Here is a 19,969-nt window from a genome sequence, read left to right on the forward strand (position 1 = left end):
ATTCATAATAGTGAAGACATGGAAACAGCCCAAGTATCCATCGACCCATGAATGGATTAACAAATTGTGGTATATGTACACCATGGAATACTATGCAGCCATAAAAAGACGGAGACTTCACATCTTTTATGTTTACCTAGATGGAGCTGGAACATTTTCTTCTTAGTAAAATATCTCAAGAATGGGATAAAAAGTATCCAATGTACTCAATACTACTATGAAATCAATATATAGCCACCTATACACTCACACAAATGGTGAAACATAACTATAGTCCAGAAACTAGAAGGGAAGAAGAGAGAGAGGGGGGAGAGGGGATGTGGGAGGAGGGAGGGTATTTGAGGGGGACCTCACCTAATGTGCATGATGTAATGGTACATTTCAAAACTATTAAGAAATGAGTATAATTGTGATGGATGTGTTACTTAGTTCAACGTAAGCATTTCACATTGTATATTGAAGCAGTACCCTGAACTCCATAAATGTATCAGTGTACAAAGTTGTGATTTAATAAAAAATAATTAAAAGAGGGATTAGGAGCAAGATGGTGGCTGAGTAACAGCTTCCTTGCAACTGGGCACGGTGAGTCCAGGGAGAGGAGACTTCAGGCATCTCTGGCTGGTGGGATTTGCCCAGAAACATTCCTCTGGAGACACAGGGAGTCAGCGAGGGACTGCTGGACCTCATAAGGAAGACAAAAGCAGTGGAGAACTGCCAAGTGTTTGTGTGTGTTTGTTCAGTCTCATCCAGCTGTAACTACAACAGCAGTGAGATTACAAACTGGAAAGGCCTTACCTGTCAGCTGTTTGGGCTTTTTTTCTTTTTAGACTTGGCACTCAGTTGAAACCTTGGGAGAACTTGGGCAAGAGTGTGGAGGACTTTAAGCATTGTCTAGGGCCCAGACTGAGATGTTGAGCCAGACGGAGCTAATAGTGTTTGGCTGTGGGCCATGTGGAGCCATTGTGGGAGAACTGCCCCAGCAAGCTCCGCCCTCAGGGTTACAGAGCAAGGATCAGGCAGAAGCAAGTAATCTAGTGACTGAGCAGCCTAAAGGCGGGGACTAAGAAGCCTTACAGCCTTGGCCTTCAGGGGCATAGTGTGAGATCAGTTTTGGCACACTGGGTAAGTGGATAGCCACTTCAGGAGTGATCCCAGCAACAAGTGCTGTCTGGGAAAGCTTCTGCTCAGCCCAAGTTGGCAGTTTAAGGTGCCTTCTAAGCGAGCTGAGGTGAGATTTAGTCTCTCTACCGGGCGTGATTTGAGAAATCAGCAGAGGCCTTCAGTTTCCATCTCGTACAGCTGTATCAACATTGTGATTAACATCTCATACCCCAGAAGGTCACCGGTTGCCCAGACAATATTCAGCAAGATATATATACTGCTTTGGTTTTTTTTGTTTTGTTTTGTTTTTTGTTTGTTTGTTTTTTAATTTCAATATTTTCCCTATAGATTTTACTTTTCTTTATTTTCCTAGATTAAATATGATTTTCCACTGTTGCCTTTTTTAACAATTAGAACTTCATTTCTGCTAGTGTTTCTACTCCTAATATTTAGTTTACCCAATTTTATACCGTAAAGTTTTCTGTTTGCTTGTTTTGGTTTGATTTATAGCATTTTTGTCTTTCCTCTCTACTTGGTGGAGGTGGGGTACTGTATCCTAACAGGTTAGCAAAGAGCTGCTGACCTCAAGGGAACAACCCAACCTGGCACCTCCAGAGGTTGGGAGTTTTTAAGGTTGTGTCAAAGTACCCTACTGTACACCTTTATTGCTCCTGTCTCCCTCTTTCTGTGCCTCTCTTCTTTTTGTTAATATTCCCCTTTACCCACCCCCTCTCCTTTCCCTTTTTTCTTTCTTTTTTCTCTTCCTGCTCTTCAATCTTCTCATCCTTCTGGTCCTGTACCAAAAAAACTCATTGAAACCCTAGTCCAGAGGCATGGTAACTTAAAGAGCAAGAGGAAGTGAAAGGAAAATTAGGGCAAGGAAGCAGATAAATCACTCATGAGGAAGAACCAGCAGAAAAATCCTGGCAACATGAAAAACCAGCCCAGAGCATCCCCCTCACACACAAGGGACCGTGCAGTAGCTACTGCAGAGGATTCCTCCTATAAAGAAATGTTAGAAATGACAGAAAAGGAATTTAGAATACAGATGATGAAAACAATGAAAGAAACTGCTGAGAAAGTGGAAAATAACCAAAAGGAAATCAAAAACAGAATCAAATAAGAGATGAACAATATGAAGAATATAGAAAGGATATAGCAGAGCTGAGGGAACCTAAGCAGTCAATTAAGGAACTTAAAAATGCAATAGAAAGTATCAACAACAGATTAGACCATGCATAAGAAAGAATATCACAGGTAGAGGATAAAGCTCTTGAGATATCTCAGATAGTTAAAGAGGCAGAAAAGAAGAGAGAGAAAGTAGAATGTTCATTCACAGAATTATGAGACTCTATGAAGCATTCAAACATATGAGTTATAGGTATTCCAGGAGGGAAAGAAGAATGCCCCAGAGGAATAGAAGCCATTTGAGAGAATATTATAAATGAAAATTTCCCAAATATCACCAAAGATTCTGACATATTCCTTTCAGAGGGATATCGGTCCCCTGGTTGCCTCAACTCAAATAGGGCTTCTCCAAGGAATGTTGTGATGAATCTATCTAAAATCAAAACTAAGCAATGGACTTTCACAAAATAAGACTAATAGAATGCTACCACACTTATCAATTATCTCAATAAATGTCAATGGCTTGAATTCCCCACTGAAGAGGTATAGATTGGCTGGTTAGATTAAAAAACACAAGCCATCCATTTGCTGTCTACAGGATGCACACCTAGCTTCAAAAGACAAATTAAAACTCTGAGTTAAGGATTGGAAGACAATTTTTCAGGCAAATGGAATTCAGAAGAAAAAAGGAGTTACAATCTTATTTTCAGATACATGTGGATTTAAAGCAACTGAACTCAAAAAGGACAAAGATGGTCACTTTATATTGGTCAAGGGAAAAATACAACAAGAAGACATTTCAGTTCTAAATATTTATGCACCTAATTTAATTGCTCCCAGATTCTTGAAACAGACATTACTCAGTCTGAGCAATATGATATCCTATAATACAATAATAACAGGGGACTTTAATACTCCTATTACAGAGCTGGACAGATCCTCTAAACAAAAGTTAAACAAAGATATAAGGGACTTAAATGAGACCCTACAAAAACTATGCTTGATAGATGCATATAGAATACTCCATCCCAAAGATAAAGAATATACATTCTTCTCATTGCCCCATGGAACATTCTCCAAAATTCACCATATCCGAAACAAAACAAAACTCAACAGAATCAAAAGAATTGAAATTTTACCTGGTATCTTCTCAGACCATAAGGCACTAAAGGTGGAACTCAACTCCAACAAAAACGTTCAACCCCACACAAAGGCATGAAAATTAAACAACTTTCTATTGAATGACAGTTGGGTGCAGGAAGAAATAAAAGAGGAAATCATTAACTTCCTTTAGCATAATAACAATGAAGACACAAGCTACTAAAACCTGTGGGATACTTCAAAAGCAGTTCTGAGAGGAAAATTTATTGCTTTAGATGCCTACATTGGAAAAACAGCAAGAGAGAGCATCAACAAACTCACAAGCCACCTTTATGGAACTGGAAAAAGATGAACAATCTAAGCCTAAACCTAGCAGAAGAAAAGAAATTTCCAAAATTAAATCAGAGATCAATGAAATTGAAAACAAAAGAATCATTCATAAAATCAATGAAACAAGGAGTTGGTTTTTTTGAAAAAACAAAATACATAAACTTTTGGCCAGACTAACTAGAAACAGAAAAGTAAAAGCTCTAGTAACCTCAATCAGAAATGATAAATGGGAAATAACAGCTGATGCCACAGAGATACAAGAGATTATCTCTGAATACTACCAGAAATTCTATGCCCAGCAATTTGACAATGTGAAGGAAATGGATCAATATTTGGAATCACACCCTCTCCTTAGACCAGGGGTCCTCAAACTTTTTAAACAGGGGGCCAGTTCACTGTCACTCAGACTGTTGGAGGGCTGGACTGCGGGCCCCAGGACGAGTTGACTGCTAAGTAGGACAGGCAGCATAGGCAAAAACACCATGCAGTCCGGATAAATGTCCTAGGGGGGCTTCATGTGGCCTGCAGGCCATAGTTTGAGGATGCCTGCTTAGACTTAGCCAGGAAGAATGAGATCTCCTGAGCAGACCAATTTCAAGCACTGAGATCAAAGAAACAAAAAATCTCCCAACAAAAAAAATCCCCTGGTCCAGATGGCTTCACATCAGAATTCTATCAAACCTTCAATGAAGAGCTTATTCCCATACTGCTGAAGTTATTCCAAAAAAATGAGGAGCAAGGAACCTTCCCCAACATGTTCTACAAAGCAAACATCACCCCGATACCAAAACCAGGAAAAGATCCAACTAAAAAGGAGAATTTCAGACCAATTTCACTAATGAATATAGATGCAAAAATTCTCAACAAAATTTTACCTAATAGATTACAGCTTATCATCAAAAAGTCATACATCATGGTCAAGTAGTTTCATCCCAAGGATGCAAGGCTGGTTTAATACAAGCAAGTCCATGAATGTTATTCACCGTTATCAACAAAAGCAAAACCAAAGATCCTCTCAATAGATGCATAAAAAGCATTTGATAAAATCCAGCATCCTTTTCTAATTAGAACACTCAGAAGTATAAGCATACGTGGCACATTTCTTAAACTGATCAAAGCTATCTATGACAAACCCAAAGCTAATATTTTACTGAATGGAGTAAAACTGAAAGCTTTTCCTTTTAGAACCGGAACCAGACAAGATTGTCCTCTGTCACCATTACTATTCAACATAGTGCTGGATGTTCTAGCCAATACATTTAGGCAAGACAAGGAAATAAAGAGCATTCGAATGGGAGCAGAGGAGGTCAAACTCTCCCTTTTTGCTGATGATATGATATACTTAGAGAACCCCAAAGACTCAACCACAAGACTCCTGGAAGTCATCAAAAAAATACAGTAATGTCTCAGTATATAAAATCAATGTCCATAAGTTGGTTGCCTTTGGATATGCCAATAACAACCAAGATGAGAGGCTAAATAAGGACACAACTCCCTTCACCGTAGCTTCAAAAAAAAATGAAATACCTAGGAGTATACCTAACAAAGGAAGTGAAGGACCTCTATAAAGAAAATTATGAGGCTCAGTGCCTGTGGCTCAAGCAGCTAAGGCGCCAGCCACATACACCTAAGGTGGCAGGTTCGAATCCCCAGCCCGGGCCCGCCAAACAACACTGATGGCTGCAACCAAAAAATGGCCAGGCGTTGTGGTGGCGCCTATAGTCCCAGTTACTTGGGAGGCTGAAGCAGGAGACTCGCTTGAGCCCAGGAGTTGGAGGTTGCTGTGAGCGTGATGCCATGGCACTCTGCCCAGGGGGATAGCTTGAGGCTCCATCTCAAAAAAAAAAAAAAAAGAAAATTATGAAATCCTAAGAAAGGAAATAGCGGAGGATATTAACAAATGGAAGAACATACCATGCTCATGGCTGAGAAGAATCAACCTTGTTAAAATGTCTATACTTCCCAAAGCAATCTATTCAATACCATCCCTATTAAAATGCCAACATTGTACTTTCAAGATTTGCAAAAAATGATTCTGTGTTTTGTATGGAACCAAAAAAAACCCCGTATAGCTAAGGCAACTCTTAGTAATAAAACCAAAGCTGGGGGCATCACCATACCAGATTTTAGGCTATATTACAAAGCCATAGTGGTCAAGACAGCATGGTACTGGCTCAAAAATAGAGACATACACATTTGGAATCAAATAGAAAACCAGGAAATGAAACTAACATCTTACAACCACTTAATCTTCAATAAACCAAACAAGAACATACCTTGGGGGAAAGACTCCCTATTCAATAAATGGTGCTGGGAGAACTGGATAGCCACATGTAAAAGACTGAAACTGGACCCAAACCTTTCCCCACTCACAAAAATTGATTCAAAATGAATAAAGGACTTAAATTTAAGGCATGGAACCATAAAAATCCTCAAAGAAAGTACAGAAAAAACACTGGAAGATATTGGCCTGGGGAAAGACTTCATGAAGAAGACTGCCCTGTGGCAAATGCAACAACAACAAAAATAAACAAATGGGACTTAATGAAACTGAAAAGCTTCTGAACAGCTAAGGAGACAACCACCAAAGCAAACAGACAACCTACACAATAGGAAAGGATATTTGCATATTTTGAATCAGACAAAAGTTTGATAACTAGGATCTATAGAGAACTCAAATTAATACACATGAAGAAAGCCAACAATCCCATATATCAATGGGCAAGAGACATCAATAGAACCTTCTCTAAAGAAGACAGACGAATGGCTAACAAACATATGAAAAAATGCTCATTATCCCTAATTATTAGAGAAATGCAAATCAAAACCACCCTGAGATACCATCTAATGCCAACGAGAATGGCCCACATCACAAAATCTCAAAACTGCAGATGCTGGAATGGATGTGGAGAGAAGGGAACACTTTTACATTGCTGGTAGGACTGCAAACTAATACAATCTTTTTGGAAGGAAGTATTGAGTAACCTCAGAGAACTCAAGCTAGACCTCCCATTTGATCCTGCAATCCCACTCCTGGCCATCTATGGAGAAGGAAAAAATCCTTTTATCATAAGGACACTGGCACTAGACTGTTTATTGCAGCTCAATTTATAATTGCCAAAATGTGGAAACAGCCTAAATGCCCACCAACACAGGAATAGATTAACAAGCTGTGGTATATGTATACCATGGAATAATATTCAGTCATTAAAAAAATTGAGACTTTACTGCCTTTGTATTAACATGGATGGAAGTGGAACACATTATTCTTAGGAAAGCATCACAAGAATAGAGAAGCATGAATCCTATGTACTCAATTTTGATATGAGGACAATTAATGACAATTAATGACATGGTGAGGATAGGGTAAGGGGAGAGCAGAGAGAGAAAGAAGGAGGGAGAAGTGGGAAAGGGAATAGCAGAGAGAAGGAAGGAGGGAAGGGGTAGGGTCTTGGTGTGTGCCACACCTTTTGGGGACAAGACATGATTGTAAGAGGGACTTTACCTAACAAATGCAATCAGTGAAACCTGGTTTCTTGTGCCTTCAATGAATCCCCAACAATAAATTAAAAAATAATAATTAAAAGAAAAAGAAAACACTGAAATAAAATCTAAAAACACCAAATATATCAAATGCATGTGAATAAACATAATAAAAATGTGTTTTAAAAAAAGGAAGTGCAAAGGAAAGTAAAGAGAATGGATAATGGTGCTATTTGATAGATCCAGTTGTTAGAGCTCTGAGAAATATGGGGTATTTGAAAGGTATAATGAAAGCTTTATGGGGGAAGACAGGCACAGCAAGATTAATCAGGGACACACAGAATGGTAAGGCAATTATGTTAGCTCAGAAGCTCCAGGCATTGAATGATAAAGAGGCAATGTAGCACTTGTCTTTGAATCACCTGTGCCCTTCTAATTGCATACTGTGTCTTTTTTTTTTTTTTTGGTTTGTTTGTTTTACAAAGACTTCCTTTGTTGTCCAGGATGGCCACAGCTCTCTGCAGCCTCCAACTCCTAAGCTCCAACAGATCCTCCTGCCTCAACTTCTTGGGTCACTGGGACTATAGGCAGGCACCACCATGCCCAGTTAAATTTTTAATTTTTTTGTAGGTAGGGACAGGTCTCACTATGTTGCCCAGGTTGGTCTCAAACTCATGGCATTAAGCGGTTTCCCCACCTTGCCCTCCCAATGTGTTTTTATATGTGTAAACAAAGTCCATAAAGGCATGGTGTTAGGGCGATGTGAACATGGGTGGTATTTAAAATCATATTTATTATTGTGTTTTACCTGATGAAAGCACTTGTGACTCAGAGGAGAAGAATGGAGAACATGGCCAAAAAAAAAAAAAAAAAAAAAAAAGCTATAAGCTACTATTCAATCTAAACATATACCAGAAATCAGTAGGGTGTGGCTGACACCCCCCCTTAAAATAGCTGGCTGCCTCAGCGTGGGAATGATAAACAGAACTGTCCAAGTCTACCACAGGGATGGGGTCCCACGAAGCCAAAAGAAAGACCCACTTTGCCACCAGTGAGAGCAAAGTCATGCTATAGATGCTTACTCAGGCCCTAAGGCCCTTCAGCAGCCTGTTAGGTATATGACACAGCTGAGCACTTAGAGTGGCAGGAAGCCTTGGGGGCATAAGGACACAAGAGCTTCTCCCTGTATCAACCATGCCACCTTGCTGCTGACTTAAACTTCAAATGGAACTGGGGAAAAAGTCCACCTGTCCTTTATTAACCATCCTCTTGACCCTCCACCCTCAGGCTCACTCCTCTGCCTGTATTTCCAGTCCCAATGCACCAGCAGGCAAAATACCATGACAAGCTGCTCTAAACAGGGAGCAAGGAATGCCAGCTGATTATTGCTAGCCAGGATTGGGTCTTGGGGCTGGGCATTGATTAGGACTGCTACTCATCTCCTTAACTCCACCTTCTGCCCTGCCCCCACGGGCTTTCTCTTTTTCTGGGAGGTATCTTTTGCCTTCTGCCTGTACCAGATGGGAAGCCAGCAGGCACATGGCATGTGCTACTGTTGATCTTTCCACTGGACAAACTTGTGGTTGCACCCACCAGCCAAAGGATTCCAGGTGGAAAAAAAATACTCTGACGGATGGAGCAGAGGTCTGAAGAAATCCAAGAAATAGATAATCCAGACCCACCACTTCGAATGCAAAGGCACATGCTCTGGTGGTCACAATCTCTACCCCTGTGGACTGGTCTGGCCCTCCCAACAACTTGAGGCCACCTGATGCCACCTGCAGTCAATGGTGTGAGCTGAAGAGGGCAGAGGTTGTGCAAAAGGCCCTGGGGAAGAGCTTCTTCACCTCCACCTCCAGGCAGACAATGTGGCATCCTGGGGATAGGAACCAGCTTCAGGTCTCCTCCACCCCCACTCCTGGTGTGTGGCTTGATGTGTGGAAGATGGGGGGATTAATTTGAGTTTCTGATGAGCCTGTGTGTTCAGGCTGTAGACGCCTTGCTTTCTCACACACAGAGCGGAGTGATTCCTGCTTTACTGAACCTGCTTGGGTAGCAGAACAGGCAGAACATAGAAAAAGTCAGAAAGTGAGTTGGGGGGTTTGATGCAGTGTGTGGCAACAACTGCCTGGGTGGACTGCAAGGAATAGCCACCTTTGGGTTGGAGTAAGGGAGCTCAGTGACTGTATAGTGCAGTGGTCTGGGGTTTTCCATCCCTATCTGTGAGCCAGGTGGGTCTGGAACAAAGCAACTCACTCTCCCACCTCAACATTCTGCAGGGAAACTCAGAGGTGCTAACTTGTTGAGTGATGCCTAGACTGCATAGTTTCTGAAGTTTGTCTGGACTCATCCTGGCCCAGCTCTTTAGTCTGTGTGTTTCCCACCCTTTGTTGCCTAATGTACTCCTATTCATCCTTTCTAACTCTTCTTAGACTGTCTCTCCTCCAGGAAACCCACCCTAAGCTCATCTAAGCTTCATCCCAGGTTTCTCTTCTAGCACTCTGTGCTGAGTCTCTGTCATTGGGGGCTCTGGTGTAACAGGGCTAACATTTTATTTACTTGATAAGCAAAACTGCCATTTACTAAAATGAAGATGTCTAAACAAAAAGATGTTCTAACATTGAAAAGTTGGAATGACAATTTTTAAATTTAAAAAACTGAACAAATTTGGCTTGATAAGAAACTACACATCATTTTTCTCATTTTTTAACTCAGAAGAGTGAAAACTTTGTAAAAGATAAGCAACAATTTGCAGTTGGTTACTACAGACCTAGACAAGGGTTGGGCAACTAAAAACTTTCTCAGAGTACATGTGATACCCTCCCACCACCCATTTAGAGAGCACTTTGGAGTTTACCAAAGCACCCAAGCATGCTCACAATGCCCTGGGAGTAGATGTCATTATTCCCATTTACACATGAGGAAAATGAGGCTCATAAAAATGAAATAGCTTGCCCAAAGCCCCCTAGGTAGTGAAGACCCCAAATCCAAGGTTTGTTTGCTTAGGCCAAAGTGTCTCAACATAATGGTATCAGCAATTCAACAGATATTTATTGAACATAGACCTCGTGATTGATCAGATACAAAATCAAAGACAGTATATCCCATATTCCCACCTAGCTCACAGGGTAGCGAGGATGCTACAGACAACTTAAATAACATCACTACCTCAGAAGGGTGTTGTGACAACAAATGACACAATTTATGATAGCTCCTAGCATGAGACCAAGCACCCAATAGGTATTCAATAAGAATTAGTTTCCTAACGTCCTCCCCTTCCTTATTCAAAGCTCTAGGAGTAATCTGGAAAACAGCCCTCCTGCCAAAAAGCATCCATGCCTCCCAGCCACAGAGCAATCCGCGGTATGGCACATAATAAATGCTGGGATCTTCTTTTATTATATCCCTTAACATTTGATGCAGTTCATCCTAGTTCTTTCAGTCTCTTTTGGGGAGCTAATGGCACATGCATCCATTAGACAAGGTTAGGAAAGGAGGCCCATGGTGAAAGAAAGTTTCTTGGAGGAGGCAAAAGTCAAGGATCAGCAGGAGTGAAGAAAGGAAAATGGCTAATGGGTTGGCAAGGGATAGGAATTTTTCATGCTCCTGGCATGTGGGAAGGCTGAGCCTGGGGCAGGGAGGGGAGAAGAAGAGGTCATTGTTCAATTTTGCCAGAATACAAAGGAGGCCAGGAGCAAGAGACAAGGGCAAGGAGGAAAGTGCCCTGGTGATGGGTCTGAGGCTGAGGATGGAAGTTTTCCAAGTCCTTAAGTCCCCAGTGAGCCTTCCTGTGGAGACCAGTTACCATAAGGGAAAATCCTTGTCAACCTCTTCACTGACAGTGCAGACAGTAAAGAAAAGCCAACAGTGAGCCAGGCCTTGTGCTTGACCCTTTATCACATGTGCAGTTTCCATGGGTTCTCAAATCCTTGGCAGCAGGAGATAGTATTACTCCCATTTTGCAGATGAAGAAATTGAGACTCAGAGAGACCAGGAAACTTGCCCAAGGTCACACAGCTAGCAAGTGCTTGAATGGCAGAGAACACCTTTAAAATCCACATTCTTCTTACATAAACTTTCTGCTTCAATAAGATTATTTTACTTACCCAGTCATCCAGTCAGTAGAAAAACTATTAGAAACTTTTGACAAAGACTTGATAAACAGAAGATGGCAGACTAGAAACATGTCCCTACAAGCCCACTCCCAGCAAGGAAGGGGAGAAAAAAAGCCCCTGGCTGGGGGAACCTACCTGGAGTCATCACTCCGGGGGCATAGTGAGGCAGTGGTGAACTACAGGAGCCAGGGAGGAGGTCAGGAACTAAGGACAGTCAGCATGGAAGGTGAGTGCATGGCAACAGACCAGGACCAGTCAGCTGGCCAGCCTCACACAGAGGACTGGAGACAGAAAGGCTGTCTTGAAGGTTTTTGATCTTGGGCTAGACTGTGCTTTGGAACTGCTGTGGAGGTCTTAGACAAGTGGGTGGACATGGTGTCCAGAGGCTGGATTTGAATACCTGGTATGGGGAGTCTCCCACTTGTATGGCTGCTAGCTGGGTCACCATTGTGGGAAGATTCTGTGGGAGAAATAGTCTATAGGGTCCTAGTACAGGGCCGGCTCTGGAGCACACAATGAGATTAGGCATCCACTCCTGGGGTGAGCTGAGCAGCTCCCACACTCCCAGGAGTTGTCAGGGGGCATGATGAGACATGCCTCCTAAGGATTCTGGTGAGAGCTTTAAGACCCCAACTCCATAGGGACTGAATACTGATAACAAACAGGCACTGACTGAGGGCAACTAAGTCAAGAAAACAGGACTCAATCTCAACAACTAAAGAGTGGTTTCTGGCCTGTGTTCTCCATCTCCTAACACTACAACGCCACCTGGTGTCCAGGGTTTTTTTTTCCACTATTTTTTTGTTGCTGGGGTTGTTGTTTTTGTGTTTGGAGGGGTTTTTTGTTTGTTTTTAATTTTTTTGTTTCTTTGTTTTGTTTTTGTTTGGTTGGTTATATTCTAACCCCTTTTATTTTATTCTCTCTTTCTTCCTTGTTTATCCTCTTTTTTCTCTCTTTAGTCGAGATTTGTCTACTTTGCTCATCTTTCCCACCTGAATTTCCCATACGACAGCTAAGATATCCCTTTTATTCGTTCTTTATTTTGTATAATTGTATTTTTAATTTTCTTTATCTATTTTTATTATTTTATTTTCTCTGAGTGCTGGGGGTTGGTCATGGCATTGGTCTAGTTGAGAGATCACAGAAGTGGTCCACCTCAGGGAGGTCACCAGCTCCCAGTCCAGGGTGCCCTTCTACTTTTGGCCTTTGGAAAGTCAGTACTGGCAGGTCCCCACTGCAACATACTGCTGAATTTCTTTTCTTTTCTTTTCTATCTCTTTTTCATCATATAATTGGCAGAGGTGAGGTCCTACTTTTGCCCAGATGGGTAAGCACTCTGTATTTTGAAGGACCCACCCACCTAGCAGCCCAAAGTCCCATAGCTGCAGTTGTGGCCATGGCACCCTGCTGATCAACACTATTTCTCCTGTCATTCTCTTTCTCTCTTTCTGTCCTTCCCTCCTTTTCTCTAATTCTTTTCTTTCAAACTCCACTTTTTGGGTTTTTCTCCTCTTTCTTTCCTTTTCTCTGATTTCTCACTGCTCACTCTTTACCCTTCTCTTCCTTTTGGCCTTATATCAAGAGGCTACTTCAACACCTATGCTCTGAAAGAAGGCAATTCAAAGTGAAGGAGGCTGTGACTAGGAAAAATTAGGGGAAGGAGGTGAACACGAAGAAAACACACATAAGGAGGAAACAACAGAAAAATTCTGGCACCATGAAAAACCAAAACAGAGCAACCACCCCAAGGGACCATGAGACAGCTACTGCAGAGGATGCCACCTATAAAGAAGTAATGGAAATGACAGAAAAGGAAATTAAAATATGGATGGTAAAGGCAATAAAGGGAAATGATGAGGAAGTGAAAAAACAGAACCAAAAAATGGATGAAAGATATGATGAATATAGAAAGGATATGGCACATCTTAAGAAAATTAAGGAATCAATCAGGGAACTTAAAGATGCATTAGAAAGTATGAATAACAGATTAGATTAGACCATGGAGAAGAAAAAAGTATGAATAACAGATTAGGCCATGGAGAAGAAAGAATTTCAGAGCTAGAGGATAAAGTCCATGAGCTAACCCAGTTAGTTAAAGAGATAGAGAAGAAGAGAAGAGAAAGCAGAACATTCACTCAGAGAATTACAGGACTTCACAAAGCATTTAAATATATGAATTATAGGGATCCCTGAAGGGGAATAAGATGTCAAAGGAATGGAAGCCCTACTGGAGGAGATCATAAATGAAAACTTACCAAGTTTCACTAAAGATTCCAAAACTCTTCTTTTAGAGGGATAGCAAACCTCAGGTCATCTCAACACAAACAGAGCATCTCCAAGACACATTGTAATGAACCTGTCAAAAGTCAAGACAAAATAGAAAATTCTGCAAACAGCTAGAGTATGTGCCAACTGACCTACAGGGGCAGGTCCATTAAGGTGACATGGGACTTTTCAGCTGAAATTCTTCCAGCCAGAAGAGGGTAGTTATCTACCCATAACCTTCTTAAACAAAATAATTTTCAGCCCAGGATTATGTATACTATCAAACTAAACTTCAAAATTGATGGAGAAATCGAATCTTTTGCTGATATATAAACACTGAGGAAATTCACCACATAAAGACCAGCTCTACAGGAAATACTTAGACCTATTCTCAACACTGACTACCACAATAAATGACCAGCAAAATAAACACCCAGAAACTAATGGACAAATCCTACCATCTACAGTGGCATAATAGATAAAACTAAGCAATAGACTCTCATAAAATATGATGACTAGAACTCCATCACACTTATCAATTCTCTCAAAAAATGTTAATGGATTGAATTGCCCACTGAAGAGGCATAGGCTGGCTGACTGAATAAAAGAGCACAAGCCATCCATAGGATGTCTCCAGGAAACACATCTAACTCTGAAGGACAAATAAAGACTCAGTGTAAAGGGATGGAAAATAGTATGTCAGGCAAATAAAGATCAGAAAAAAGGAGGGGTCTCAGTCTTATTTTCAGTGTATTTAAAGCAACTAAAGTTAAGAAAGACAAAGATGGTCATTTCAGACTGGTCAAGGGAAAAATACAAGAATACATTTCAATTCTAAATATTTATGCACCCAACGTAATGCTCCCACATTTATTAAACATACCTTAATCTATCTGAGCAGTATGATATCCCAAAACACCATAATATCTAGGGAATTTACACCCCTCTGACAGAACTGGACAGATCCTTTAAACAGAAACTAAGCAGATATACAAGTGACTTAAATGTGACCTAGAACAAATGGGCTTAATAGATATATACAGAACACACCATCCCAATGCTAAGGAATATACATTTTTCTTATCAGCCCATGGAGCATACTCCAAAATAGGTCATATCCTAGGATAAAAATAAAACCTTAGGCTCAGTGCCCATAGTTCAGTGAGTAGGGTGCTGGCCACATATACCAAGGCTGGAGGATTTGAGCCCAGCCCAAGCTTGCTGAAAAACAATGACAACCGCACCACCACCAACAATAAAATAGTCGGATGTGGTAATGGGCACCTATAGTCCCAGCTACTTTGGAGGGTGAGGCAAGAGAATCACTTAAGCCCAAGAGTTTAAGGTTGTGTGAGCTGTGATGCTACGGCACTCTACTGAGGGCAACATAATGAGACTCAGTCTCAAAGAAAAAAAAAAAAAAAACCTCAACAAAATTAAAATAATTGAAGGCTCAGCTAAGATGGCGGCCGAGTACAGCTTCTGTGCAGCTGGGCACAGTGAGAGAGGGGAGAGAAGACTCCGGGCATCTCTGGCCGGTGGGTTTTGCCCAGAGGCTTCCCTTTGGTGACACAGGAAGTCAGTGAGAGACTTCTGGACCTCACAAAGAGGACAGAAGCAGTGGAAAACTGGCAAGTGGTAAGTGCATTTTTTTCAGTCAGAGGCTGCCTGCAGCTGTAACCATAGCAACAGTGAGACTGCAAGCTGGAAAAGCCTTACCTGTGGGCTGTTTGGGGTTTTTTTGGACTTGGGCACTTGACCGAACTGCCTTGGGAGATCTTGGGCCGGTGTGCAGATAACTTTGGGCATTGTCTGGGGTCCTGGACTGAGCCGCTGAGCCCAAAAGGAGCTAATATTGTTAAGCTGTGGGCTGCCCACACAGCTTCTGTGAGAGAGCTGCCCCCGCGTGTTGCAGATAGGGGATCAGCCGGGAGACCTTAGACGAGTAATCTACTGTCTGAGCTGCCCAAAAGTGGGGACTAAAACACTGGGAAGTGCGGGTATCCAAGTGTTTGGCAGATTAACAGCCTTGGCCCTCAGGTCATAGAGGAAGACTGGATTTGGCTTACTGGATAAGCAGGCAGCCACACCAGGAGAGATCCCAGGGATAAGTGCTTTCCTTGGATTCTGCTTGGCCAAGGTTCATAGTTTGGCATGGCTTTTAAGTGGGATGAGGAGATTTTTAGGCTCCCAAGCCTGCAGGATCTGAGAGATCAGCAGAGGCCTCCAGTCTCCATCTCATACAGCTGTATCAACATTGTGATTAACATCTTATACCTCAGAAGATCACCTGTTGCCTGGACAATATTCAGTAAGACATATATCTGTTTGGTTTTTTTGGTTTTTTGTTGTCTGCCTGATTCCTTAATTTCAACATTTTTCCTTGACATTTTCTTTGCTTCCTTTTTTTTTTTTTTTGCTCTTTTTTTCACTATTCTAGTTTAAATACAATCTTCCATTTTTGCCTTCTTTAACAATTAGAATTTCATTTTTGCCACTGTTTCTGCCCTATTATTTGCCCCCCCCAATTTTATCCCATAAGGGTTTTTGCTTGTTTGTTTTGGTTTGATTTATAGTATTTTTGTCATTCCTCTCTACCTGGTGGAGGTGGGGTGTTGTGTCTGATCTGGCTGTCAAAGAGCGTTGACCTCAAGGGAATCACCCAACCCAGCACACCCAGAGGTTGAGGGTCTTGTACCCTACTATAACCTATATTACCCCCATTTCTTTCCTTTGGTGCCTTTTTTCTTTTTGTCAATATTTCCTTTTACTCACCCCCTCTTCTTTATCTTTTTTCTTTCTTTTTTAAATCTTTTTTTCCTTCTTGCTCTTTAATCTTCTCATCCTTCTGGTCCCATACCAAAAGGACTCATTAAAACTTTAGGCCAGTGGCACAATAACTTAAAGAGCAAGAAGTGAAAGGAAATTTAGGGTAAGGAAACAGATACAAGAAGGCACTCATAAAGAAGAAACAGCAGAAAAATCCTGGTAACATGAAATACCAGTTCAAAGTAATCCCTTCTAGGGATCATGAGGTAGCTACAGCAGAGGATTCCTCCTATAAAGAAATGTTAGAAATGACAGAAGGGGGATTTAAAATACAGATGATAAAAACAATGAAGGAAATTGCTGATAAAGTGGAAAATAACCAAAAGGAAATCCAAAAACAGAATCAAATAAGAGATGAACAATATGAAGAATATAGAAAGGATATAGCAGAGCTGAAGGAACTGAAGCAGTCAATTAGGGAACTTAAGGATGCAATAGAAAGTATCAGCAACAGATTAGATCATGCAGAGGAAAGAATCTCAGAGGTAGAGGATAAAGCTCTTGAGATATCTCAGATAGTTAAAGAGGCAGAAAAGAAGAGAGAGAAAGTAGAACGTTCACTGACAGAATTATGGGACTCTATGAAGCATTCAAATATATGAGTTGTAGGTATCCCAGAAGGGGAAGAAGAATGCCCCAGAGGAATAGAAGCCATTCGAGAGAATATTATAAATGAAAATTTCCCAAATATCACCAAAGATTCTGACATACTCCTTTCAGAGAGATATCGGTCCCCTGTTGAGATATCGGTTGCCTCAACTCAAATAGAGCTTCTTCAAGTCACAGTGTGATGAATCCATCTAAAATCAAGACAAAAGTATAGATTTTGCAAGCTGCCAGGAGTAAGGGCCAACTGACATATAGGGGTAAATACATCAAGGTGACCACAGACTTCTCTAATGAAACTTTTGAAGCGAGAAGGACAATGGTCATCTATCTTTAATCTACTTAAACAGAACAATTTCCAGCCCAAAATTCTATATCCTGCTAAGCTAAGCTTTAAAATTGAGAGAGAAATCAAATCTTTTATTGATATGCAAACATCGAGGAAATTTGCCACAACAAGACCAGCTTTACAGGAAATATTTCAACCTGTTCTACACACTGACCATTGCAATGGACCTTCAGCAAATAAACACCCAGAAATTAAAGGACAGAACCTAGTCTCCACAATGATGCAAAGGACAAAACTAAGCAATGGACTTTCACAAAATAAGATTAATAGAATGCTACCACATTTATCAGTTATCTCAATAAATGTCAATGGCTTGAATTTCCCACTGAAGAGGCATAGATTGGCTGATTGGATGAAAAAACACAAGCCATCTATTTGCTGTCTGCTAGAAATACACCTCATGTCAAAAGACAAATTAAAACTCAGAGTTAAGGGTTGGAAGTCACTTTTTCAAGCAAACGGAATTCAGAAGAAAAGAGGGGTTGCCATCTTATTTTCAGATACATTTGGATGGATTTAAAGCAACTAAAGTCAAAAAAGACAATGATGGTCACTTCATATTGGTCAAGGGAAAATACAACAAGAAGACATTTCAATTCTAAATATTTATGCACCCAATTTAAATTCTACCAGATTCTTGAAACAGACCTTGCTTAGTCTGAGCAATATGATATCCTATAACGCCATAATAACAGGGGACTTCAACACCCCTCTCTCAGAGCTGGACAGATACTCTAAATGGAAATTAAACAAAGATATTAGAGATATAAATGAAACCCTAGAACAACTGTGCTTGATAGACATATATAGAACACTCCATCACAAAGATAAAGACTATACATTCTTCTCATCACCCCATGGAACATTCTCCAAAATCAATCATATCCTAGGACACAAAACAAATCTCAACAGAATCAAAAGAATTGAAATTCTACCTTGCATCTTCTCAGACCACAAGGCACTAAAAGTGGAACTCAACTCCAACAAAAATGATCAACCTCACACAAAGGCATGGAAGTTAAACAACCTTATGCTGAATGACAGTTGGGTGCAGGAAGAAAAAAAAAGAAATCATTAACTTCCTTGAGTATAACAAGAATGAAGACACAGTTACCAAAACCTATGGGATACAGCAAAAGCAGTCCTGAGAGGACAATTTGTCGCTTTAGAAGCCTACATTCCAAAAACAGAAAGGGAGAGTATCAACAAACTCACAAACCATCTGATGGAATTGGAAAAAGAACAATCTAAGCCTAAACCCAGCAGAAGAAAAGAAATATCCAAAATTAAATCAGAGATCAATGAAGTTGAAAACAAAAGAATCATTCAGAAAATTAATGAAACAAGGGGATGATTTTTTGAAAAAAAATAAATAAAATACATAAACCTTTGTCCAGACTAACTAAAAATAAAAAAGTAAAATCTCTAGTAACTTCAATCAGAAATCAGAAAGGGGAAATAACAACTGATACCACAGAGATACAAGAGATTATCTCTGAATACTACCAGAAAATTTATGCCCCCAAATTTGACAATGTGAAGGAAATGGATCAATATTTGGAATCACACCCTCTCCCTACTTAGCCAGGAAGAAAGAGATCTCCTCAGCAGACCAATTTCAAGCACTGAAATCAAAGAAACAAAAAATCTTCCAACAAAAAAATCCCCTGGTCTGGATAGCTTCACACCAGAACTCTATCAAACCTTCAAAGAAGAGCTTATTCCTATATTGCAGAAATTGTTCCAAAAAATTGAGGAGGAAGGAATCTTCCCCAACACATTCTATGAACCAAACATCACCCTGATACTAGAACCAGGAAAAGACCCAACTAAAAAGAATTTAAGACCAATTTCACTAATGAATATAGATGCAAAAATTCTCAACAAAATTTTACCTAATAGATTACAGCTTATCATCAAAAAAGTCATACATCAGGATCAAGTAGGTTTCATCCCAGGGATGCAAGGGAGGTTTAATATACACAAGTCCATGAATGTTATTCACTGTATCAACAAAAGCAAAACCAAAGACTATATGATCCTCTGAATAGATGCATAAAAAGCATTTGATAAAATCCAGCATCCTTTTCAAATTAGCACACTGAGGAGTATAGGCATAGGTGGCACATTTCTTAAACTGATCAAAGCTATCTATGACAAACCCACAGCTAATATTTTACTGAATGGAGTAAAACTGAAAGCTTTTCCTTTTAGAACTGGAACCAGACAAGATTGTCCTCTGTCACTATTACTATTCAACATAGTGCTGAATGTTATAACCAATACAATTAGACAAAACAAGAAAATAAAGGGCATCCAAATGGGAGCAGAGGAGGTCAAACTCTCCCTTTTTGCTGATGATATGCTCTTATATTTAGAGATCCCTAAAGACTCAACCACAAGACTCCTGGAAGTCATAAAAAAAATACAGTAATGATTCAGTATATAAAATCAATGTCCACAAGTCAGTTGCCTTTGTATACACCAACAACAGCCAAGATGAGAGGTTAATTAAGGACTCAACTCCTTTCACCATAGCCCCAAAGAAAATGAAATACTTAGGAATATACCTAACAAAAGAGGTGAAGGACCTCTATAAAGAAAATTATGAAACCCTAAGAAAGGAAATAGCAGAGGACATTAACAAATGGAAGAACATACC

The 19,969-nt window shown here is 40.4% G+C and overlaps 1 protein-coding gene across 1 annotated transcript in view; it reads right to left on the reverse strand.

Annotated features, from left to right (window-relative positions):
- Positions 1 to 19,969, reverse strand: part of NHSL2 (NHS like 2) — a 309,715-nt gene that overhangs the window by 222,530 nt on the left and 67,216 nt on the right. The gene's annotated exons all lie outside the window — the stretch shown is intronic.

Source organism: Otolemur garnettii, unplaced genomic scaffold, assembly GCF_000181295.1.
Source record: "Otolemur garnettii isolate 467f Iridium unplaced genomic scaffold, OtoGar3 scaffold00306, whole genome shotgun sequence".
Taxonomy (NCBI): Eukaryota; Metazoa; Chordata; class Mammalia; order Primates; family Galagidae; genus Otolemur; species Otolemur garnettii.